This window comes from Vigna radiata, chromosome 5, assembly GCF_000741045.1.
Source record: "Vigna radiata var. radiata cultivar VC1973A chromosome 5, Vradiata_ver6, whole genome shotgun sequence".
In the NCBI taxonomy this organism is placed as follows: domain Eukaryota; kingdom Viridiplantae; phylum Streptophyta; class Magnoliopsida; order Fabales; family Fabaceae; genus Vigna; species Vigna radiata.
Window position 1 is genome coordinate 33,869,344 of NC_028355.1, and position 8,775 is coordinate 33,878,118.

Below are 8,775 nucleotides of genomic sequence, written 5' to 3' on the forward strand. Positions count from 1 at the left end.
CATCCAAGAGATCCTCTCCAGAGAGTGAAATTAAGTCTGGCCGCCCCCTTCTGTCAAAAGAATTCCATCTAAACTCGCAATAGGGCTATTTATAGGTGAGGAGCACAACAAAAAACAGGCCCAAGCCCAGCAGACAACTGCCCAGCGGAACATGTGTGGCGCCCGACGTTTTCCCTCAAATCGCACTATCGCCCAGCGGTAGGGGTCTACCGCCCGGCGGTTTCCCTCAAATCGCAAATCCGCCCAACGCCCACGCCAGGTGCCTACTCCTCGCCCTGGACTGCCTGGCGGTGGAATTTGCCGTCGGGCGGTGCGTCGACTCTTCAATTCTTCAATTTTCTTCTCTTTTCTTGAGTCTACGACCTTTATCTTCAACTCCATTCTTCACTTTCTCAAAAATGCTACAAAACAATGCAAAACAAGCATAATATCGCTAAAAATAGCTTTTGACTCTATAGAGTCATTTATTGAGTTTTGCTTGATTCTAAGCTCATTCTAAGTAGTAAAGGGAGTAATTTGGTCTAAAATGACATATGAAAATAACTGTTTTTCAACCTTCATCAAGAAGCATTTTTGCCTAGCTATTGATCACTCATCTTTTTGCATCTTTTGTATATTCATTATTATATGAGCACCATAATTGAAGCTTAATCTGCTAAGACATCATTTTTCTTAACTGATCTTCTATGATGAGCATACATGAGTGATTTACTTGTCCTAGAGAAAAATTTTTTTTGATATGGTAGACCGTTGGAGTATATCTATTATATGTAGGCCAAGTTACATTTTGCTTGAGGATAAGAAAGTTTCAAGTTTGGGGTTGTGATAACAGTTGAAAAAGCGTTATTTTTTTACTTAATTTTGATATCAAATGCACCCTTTTTGACTTAGAAACTTGCTTGGACTCATGATTTTGCTTTAGTTTTGTGAATAATAGAGTGAAGGTTATACTTTATGATTTTATAACTAAATTCCCTTGATTTTGTAGGTTATTAGACTGATTTGAAAGAACGGTTGAAGTATCAAGGAGTTGCCGGTTTCACCTCCATATTTGCAGCATTGACCCTCGGCCTTGCAATGCCAATAAAGTGATGAGGGCCAACGAACAGTGGTGTAATCCGTTAGAGTGTGTCTACCATTGTTCTCTTTAGCCATCTCTATAGTGCTCTGGTCGGATCCTTGTAGTGAGGGTTCCAAAAGTATCTCTGGAGGAGGGAATAATTCTCTTGATGTTCGGATCCTCCTCCTCCTTCTACTTTCGTCTAGCCCTTCAAGAAGAGGTTCAGAGTTTTTCTTCCTCCTAGTTCAAATTGTATCCTGCATACACAAGAAAACAAAACCCTATTAAGCAATGGTTAGCACAAACAAAAACAAAAATAAAAAAAAAAATCAAGTTGAAGTTAATCAATAATCACACGAATAGAATAGTTAAACCATGAGTCCCCAGCAACGACGCCAAAAACTTGTTAAGACTCCGACAACTATATCAAATAGTATCATGGAGTTATAGTGCAGAAAAGTCAACCAGAATGCAGAAAAGTCAACCCATCAACTAGAAACGTCAATCTGTCAACCAGAATGCTGAAAAAGTCAACCAGAGCGAGTTTTGGGCCTGGACCCATTTTCTGTTATTTTTATGTCCTATTTAAAGACCCAAACACCCTAGAGAATGTATCTTTTGATGGCTTAAGCACAGAAACACGTTTTTCACCCCTTTGGGGGCAGATTTAGGGATTTGAGAACTCTCTTCTTCTCTTTCTAGGGTTTCTATCTCTTTCATTCCATTGTACACCTAGCTTCTCCATGACGGTGGAGATCTAATCTCATTTGTTATTGGGGAAGATGTAACTTCTAAACTCTCTTGTATTTGAATTGATTATTATTATATATGCTTTATTTCATTAATTGTTAGAGATATTCTTGTTTTATGTATGGCATAAATCTTATGATTTGTAAGTATCATGAGGAGATATCGCACTCTTAGGGTTGGTGGATTTGGGGAATGTGATAGCTCTCTTCTTCTCTCCCTAGGATTGGTATCATGAGATATCTACAAATCATGATCTGGGGAATTCACTTGGGAGCAATATTACCTAGACATAGGGAAAAGAGAACCGATTGCCTTTAAGCTTCTGTGCATATGTAATGTAGAATTAATTGCTAGGGAGACAAGACATTGTAAACTAGTAATTAAGGATAGGCTTTCTTCACCGAGACATCGGGTTGGAAGTAAATTAGAAAGTGGCATTAACATTAATGAAGAAGATGAATTCGTTTATGCATGAGAGTGATTAAGCGAAATCTAAAACCCTAACAACATATTCATCTCATATTATCAACATCATCCATTCACTTTTGTGTTTAGCCTGAATTGGTCAAATTGCATGCATATTTACTTTTATTGTTTTGCATTCAAAAACCCAAAATATGGTTCTTATAGTCTTAATTTGTTAAGCAAAAGCACAACTGTTTAATGTCATGAGTCTCTTGGGAAAACGATAATTGGCCTTACCACTTATTATTACTTGATACGATTCGGTAAACTTGCCAAAGTCTTAACAGTGTTAGCCCCCAATTGCTTTTCTGCTTTATCATCCATCCTTTTGGCCAGTTAGCCAACCTACATCTCCAAATTTCTGATAGCAGCTTTAGTGCTCTAATGAGTGGAGGTAGTCACCTACATAAATTGTTGGAACATCTCTTCCAACTTTGTGGTTCTTTCATTTAAAGCAGATACTTGTTGCCATAATGATGGTTGTTATTGTGGTCTATTAAATTATCCAGCTTGTCCATTTTGACCTTTCCCATGCTTGGGTGAGGTTTCCATCCTTGGTTGAAATTACCTTGGCAGAATTGGAATTGATTGCCCATATAATTAACTTCCTCTCGGGCCTCCACTAGAAAAGGACACTTGATCGTTGATATGGTCATCACCTCATAATTCACAGAGCTGTTGTTGAACTTGTGAAACATTTTTTAGCTCCTTTGGCAACTAAACAATTGTCTTCATCAAAGTATCCAATTGTTGGGTGATAGTCTTGTTTTGAGCAAGCAAGGAATCTTGAGATTGAAGTTTTAGAACTCCCAACTATTGAGGTGGAGCTCCTCTTTCATTATGAATCTCGTTATCATTAGTAGTCATGTTGTCAATCAACTCATAGGCTTCCTCTGTAGTCTTACAATTGATGTTACCTCCCGCTCAAGCATCTAGCATTAGTTTCGTCTGAGAGATAAGACCTACAAGGAACAAAAGGACTATTGTTTCTTCATCAAAGCCATGCGAAGGTGTCTTCCTTAGCAAGCCTTTATATCTATCCCACGCTTTACCTTGCATTTCTTCCATGCCTTGCCTGAAAGAAGAAATTTCTTCCTTATCCTTGTTGATTTTGGACTGTGGGAAGTACTTGTTTAGAAACTTTGAAACCACAACTTCTCAGTCAGTAAAGCTATCCTACGGAAAAGAATTCAACCATAGCTTAGCATTGCCTCCCAAGGAGAAAGGAAACAAATTAAGCTTTATTCTGTCATCCGGCACACCATTGATCTTCACAGTGTTGCAAATCTCGTTGAATGTGGTTAGATGCTCATATGGACTCTCATGAGACAGTCCATTGAATTGGTTGTTTTTCACCAATTGTATCAATGCCGATTTCACCTCCATATTTGCAGCATTGACCCTCAGCCTTGCAATGCCATTAAAGTGATGAGGGCCAACAACAATGGTCTAATCTGCCAGAGTGCGTCTACCATTATTCTCTTCAGTCATCTCTCTAGTGCTCTGGTCGAATCCTTGTGGTTAGGGTTGCAAAAGTATCTCCGGAGGAGGGAATAATTCTCTTGATGTTCGGATCCTCCTCCTCCTTCTACTTTCGTCTAGCCCTTGAAGTTCGAATTGTATCCTGCATACACAAGAAAACAAAACCCTATAAAGCAATGGTAAGCACAAACAAAAACAAAAAAAAAAAAAAAAATCAGGTCGAAATTAATCAATAATCACAAGAATAGAATAGTTAAACCACAAGTCCCCGGCAACGACGCCAAAAACTTGTTAAGACTCCGGCAACTGTATCAAATCGTATCAAGTAATATAAATGGTAAGACCAAGTATCATTTTCCTAGAGACTCACTAGCCTAAATAGTTATGTGATTTGTTGATTATTTAAGACTTGTGAAGAACAAAAATATTAGGTTTTTAATGTAATTGCGGAAAATAAACATGAATGCAAGTGTTGATTAATTGACAAAAGCATGCACAGGTGATTGGTTGATAAAATATGGAATGATTATGTTGTTCAGGTTTTCGACTTATCCTATCCACTCTCGTGCATTTACGAATTCACCTTTCTTCATTAATGTTAATGCCACTTTCTAATTTACTTTAAACCCCATGTCTCGGTGAAGAAAGCCTACTCTTAATTACTAGTTCACAATGTCTTGTATCCCTAGCAACTAATTATGCATTACATTCGCACAAAAGCTTAAAGGCAACAAACCCTCCTATCCCTATGTCTATGTAATATTGCTTTTGGAAGAATTTCCCCAGTTCTAGATTTTCCCGTATGTGTTCATATCGACAAAATCAATGATCATGCAATTGAATGAGTTAAACAAAGCATGCATAGAGTGTAGAGGAAAAACCCTAACAATTAATGAAGTAAAGCATAAATATTATAAACCAATTCAATACATAAGAGTTTCAAAGAATAACATTGTTTTCCCAACAACAATGGAGGTTTAGTTCACCATAGACATGGTGAAACTAGATGAAAATAATGAAATAGTGAAAGATAGAACGGTAAAAGTTGAAGATCAGAACTTCCGCATCCAAAATCCACCTCCGAGGGGTGAAAAGGGTATTTTTGCGCCTCTTTGTCAAAAGACACCCTCTCTGGGTCGTGCAAATCATTATATAGTTCGTGAAAAAATAGAAGAAACATGCCCAAGCCCATGTTATTAGTGCTTAGTGCCCAAAATGGTGCCTAGCGGTGGTTGCATCACTTAAAACTGCGCTCGGCGGTGGCGCCCAAGCACGAGACAGAGTGTTGAGATTATTGATAAGGGAAGCACTGGTTTAGTTATACCTTTATCTCATAGTGCTATAGTTACCCTGGTTTTTTATGATGACAACACATTTTTAATAACACATGTATTGTTGATGTGTTACATGTTCCAATCTTACAATGATTGTTAATCTTGTTAACCATGTTTGTGTTGAACCTGATATATGAATGCATACTCATTGTTCTAATATGTGTTACATCTCTTGTGATTGCATTGCATATGCTTTAGAAAAGGACAAAACTTTGATGCTAACTTAAATTGTGTGGCAAATCTGCAAGTCTTAAGTCAACTTCATTATTAACAAAGTCGATTAAGATTGAAGGCTTTGCACAGATTTTCAAATACAGTGCTATGTGAGATTTTGTGTTGAAAAGAATTTCAAAATGTGGTGACATGCCAAAGTCGTCTGTGTGTGCTTTGTATCGACTTTGTTAGTTGATTTGTTTGAAATTTTTTTATGCTTATGAGCGGGGAAGAATTTATCGAAGAACATATGCTCAAGATCTTCCCAAGAAGTGATGGATCCAAGAGGAAGACCATAAAGCCAATCCCTTGCTGCTTCTTGTAATGAGTGTGGGAATGCCTTTAAGAACATGTGATCATCAGGGACATGAAGAGGTTTCTTTGAAGAGCAAATGGTGTAGAACTCCTCCAAGTGTCTGTGTGGGCATTCACCTGCAAAACCATGAAACTTAGGCAGCAAATGTATCAGTCCAAAGGTGAGAACGCAATGAACATCATCCTCATTAAGTGAAGCTTGCTCCCTATGAGCACTCTCAGGAGTTGGAGGATGAGTCATATTGTTCTCAACATAGAAATTAGCAGAATATGCATGAGAAGCAATATCAGAGTCAGATGCAGAAGGAGAATCATAATCAAAGACACAGGCAGAAGAAACAGTATTCACAAAATCAAAGTTGGTAGACATGTAGAAGGAAGGGGGAAAAGAAGAATGCAATGAAAATATGCAACTAAAGCAACCTAAATGCAACACACAATGACGAACACGAACAGAACATCACACTCACAAGACAAGACAAAACAAAACACACACTAACACAACAAAGACCTAAAACCGAACCGTTGGTCCCCGGCAACAGCGCCAAAATTTGATGAGTATCGCGGCCCATACAAATTTTAATTGCATATAAGAAATGCAGTATAGACTAGGGAGTGACTCCTAGGTCGTCTCTCAAGGACCAAATGTGGTTCGAGAATTAGGTCAGACTCGAAGGGGGGGGTTTGAAAAGGTTTTGCAAAAATTAAAGAAGTCAATAAAGACACAGATGCAAACAAATTAATTTAAGTTAACATGGAAATTAAATTAATAGAAAATTCAACAAGATAAACAACATTAAAGTAAAGGTTATATTTAAATAAAAAAAATACTTAAACTCGAATGCTTTCTAATATATATATATATATATATATATATATAATATATATATAAGAAACAAGTCACAGTGCCCTTTTTTTCATTGAAATCTCGTAATGGGAATTCATTACCGAGCATTTGTTTTCTCTCTCTTTCTCTTCTTTATTCTTCTTTTATTTTCTCTTCTTCTCTCTCTTTCTTTTCTTCTCCTACCCTCCCTCTTCGTTTTTTCTTCTATTCTTATATTTTCTTTTCTCTCTTCTTTTTTTCTTCTCTTTTCTCTTGTCTCTTCTTCTCTTCTACTTTCTTCTTCTTGTTTTCTCTCTTCTTTTTCTCTTCTCTATTTTTCTTCTCTTTCTTTATTCTCTTCTTCTCTCCTTTCTTCCTCTTATTTTCTCTCAATCTCTCTTTCTCTTTTCTTATCCTTGATATCTTTAAGTCTTGCCCCAAATTCTAGTTCTCTACGTAGAAACCCATGATCAATTAGACTCTCAAGAAATATTTTTCCATCTTAAATGCAATCTCTAATTAGTTCTAGGTTTCTTTTAATGCTTGAAGGCACAAACTTTCTTCTCATGCAAGATTTTAGTTCATACCAATTATGAATGGTGGATTTTCTACCTTTATTAATCCTATATTGCCTTTCATCCCACTACTCTCTTGCATGTTCTTCAAACTTAGAGAGATATATGCTAAGGACATAAGATTCACTCTCTCTATAAAACCAAGGATTTCATTTATTAATTTCTTGTTCCCAAGCTAGGTATGTTAATGCACGTATGTCTTTACCAAAGAATGGAAGATTCCTAGCTTGATTAAACATTTCATCAACTTTATCTAACCTGGAGCACCTATATGAACTATAACAAGACATCTTTGTTATTAAAAGTTCTCTCAATGTAAAGGATTAAAAGCTTTCACTTTAGATAAATCTCAGGTAAGAGAGGTGAACCACAAGAGTTGCTTAAATACCAAGTCTTACCTAGCCAGAAATGTCTTAAGCTATTAACTAATTACCCTTTAAAATAAAATCACCTTTAAAAACAAAGTACATGACTCAAACAAACAAAATAAAAAACAATTAAAAGACTGGCGGACTCTAATGACCTCTAAACGTGAAACACAAATCACACAATCAATATCAAAATCTACTCCTATGGTGAGGCTTGTAGCTTTGTCTAACAAGACACACTCACCTGTCTAACTATGCTAAATTTAAAGAAAGCAATCAAGTTGCCAAGAGTTTGAAAGAGCACCAAGGACTCTTCCAAAACACTTGGACATTTTAAAGGCCGTTTACAAATTATGAATAAACCAAACTGAAAAACACAAGGCTAACACAAGCCTATTACAAACCAATTTACACAAAAGAAATTAAAAGACACAAAAACTATGCTACTGTTCCACTACTACGGTCCTGGTCCACTTCTTCATTCTGGACAACTTTGTTGCTTTTGGAATCAATTCTCTTCAATCTCCTGGCTAGTCCAATCCTACAATCACACATCACAATTGGGATCAATGCACACACAGATAGCAAGAGGAAATTACACAGTATAAAAGATTCCTCCCTTTCACTCAAATTGACGCAGTTGGTGTAGCTAAAAGATCCTAATTGCTCTCGATTTCAAACTGTAACACAGAGAATTCATAACTAAATCAGCAGAGTACACAATGCAAAGCAATGTCAAATGAAATTCAAAAATAGCTAACCAAACTAGAATTAGGTAAGCTAAGCAACTTCTCTATTTAAAAGACTACTTCTAGCTATTTAAGTCCAATCAGTTGAAATCTACATAGAATTTCAATCCAGAAATCAGTAGTCCACCCAATTCCAACAATTTGAAGCCATAACAAAAGAAGACAGTTTAAGTAATCAACTCCCTTAATTTCAAATATCCCGTGTGAGGTGTTTCTGCTACTGTTTGTTAAGTAATTTTATGCTTAAACTAAACTCCAAACAGATAAGTTATGCACTCACAAAATCACACCAATTCCAACAAAATACACATCGACATGGATATTAAACCAGATGCAAATGGATATAATTCTAAGCTGAACCCAAACTGATTAAACAACCAACCCAAACTAATCAAAATCACATCAATCTAACGCAATTCAGAAATGGTTCTTAAAATCATGAAATCAGTTTTAGTCCAATACTCTTTTATCACTTTAGTTTCAATGAAAATAGCAGATGCACAATCTAGTTATTCCAAACATATTAGTCATCTCACATTTATGTCACACACAACAATTATATCAATCTAGTTTGAAATGACTCACTGTTTAGTATCCAAGAACATACAAACAATTAATCTGGATAAAAATTTATATGT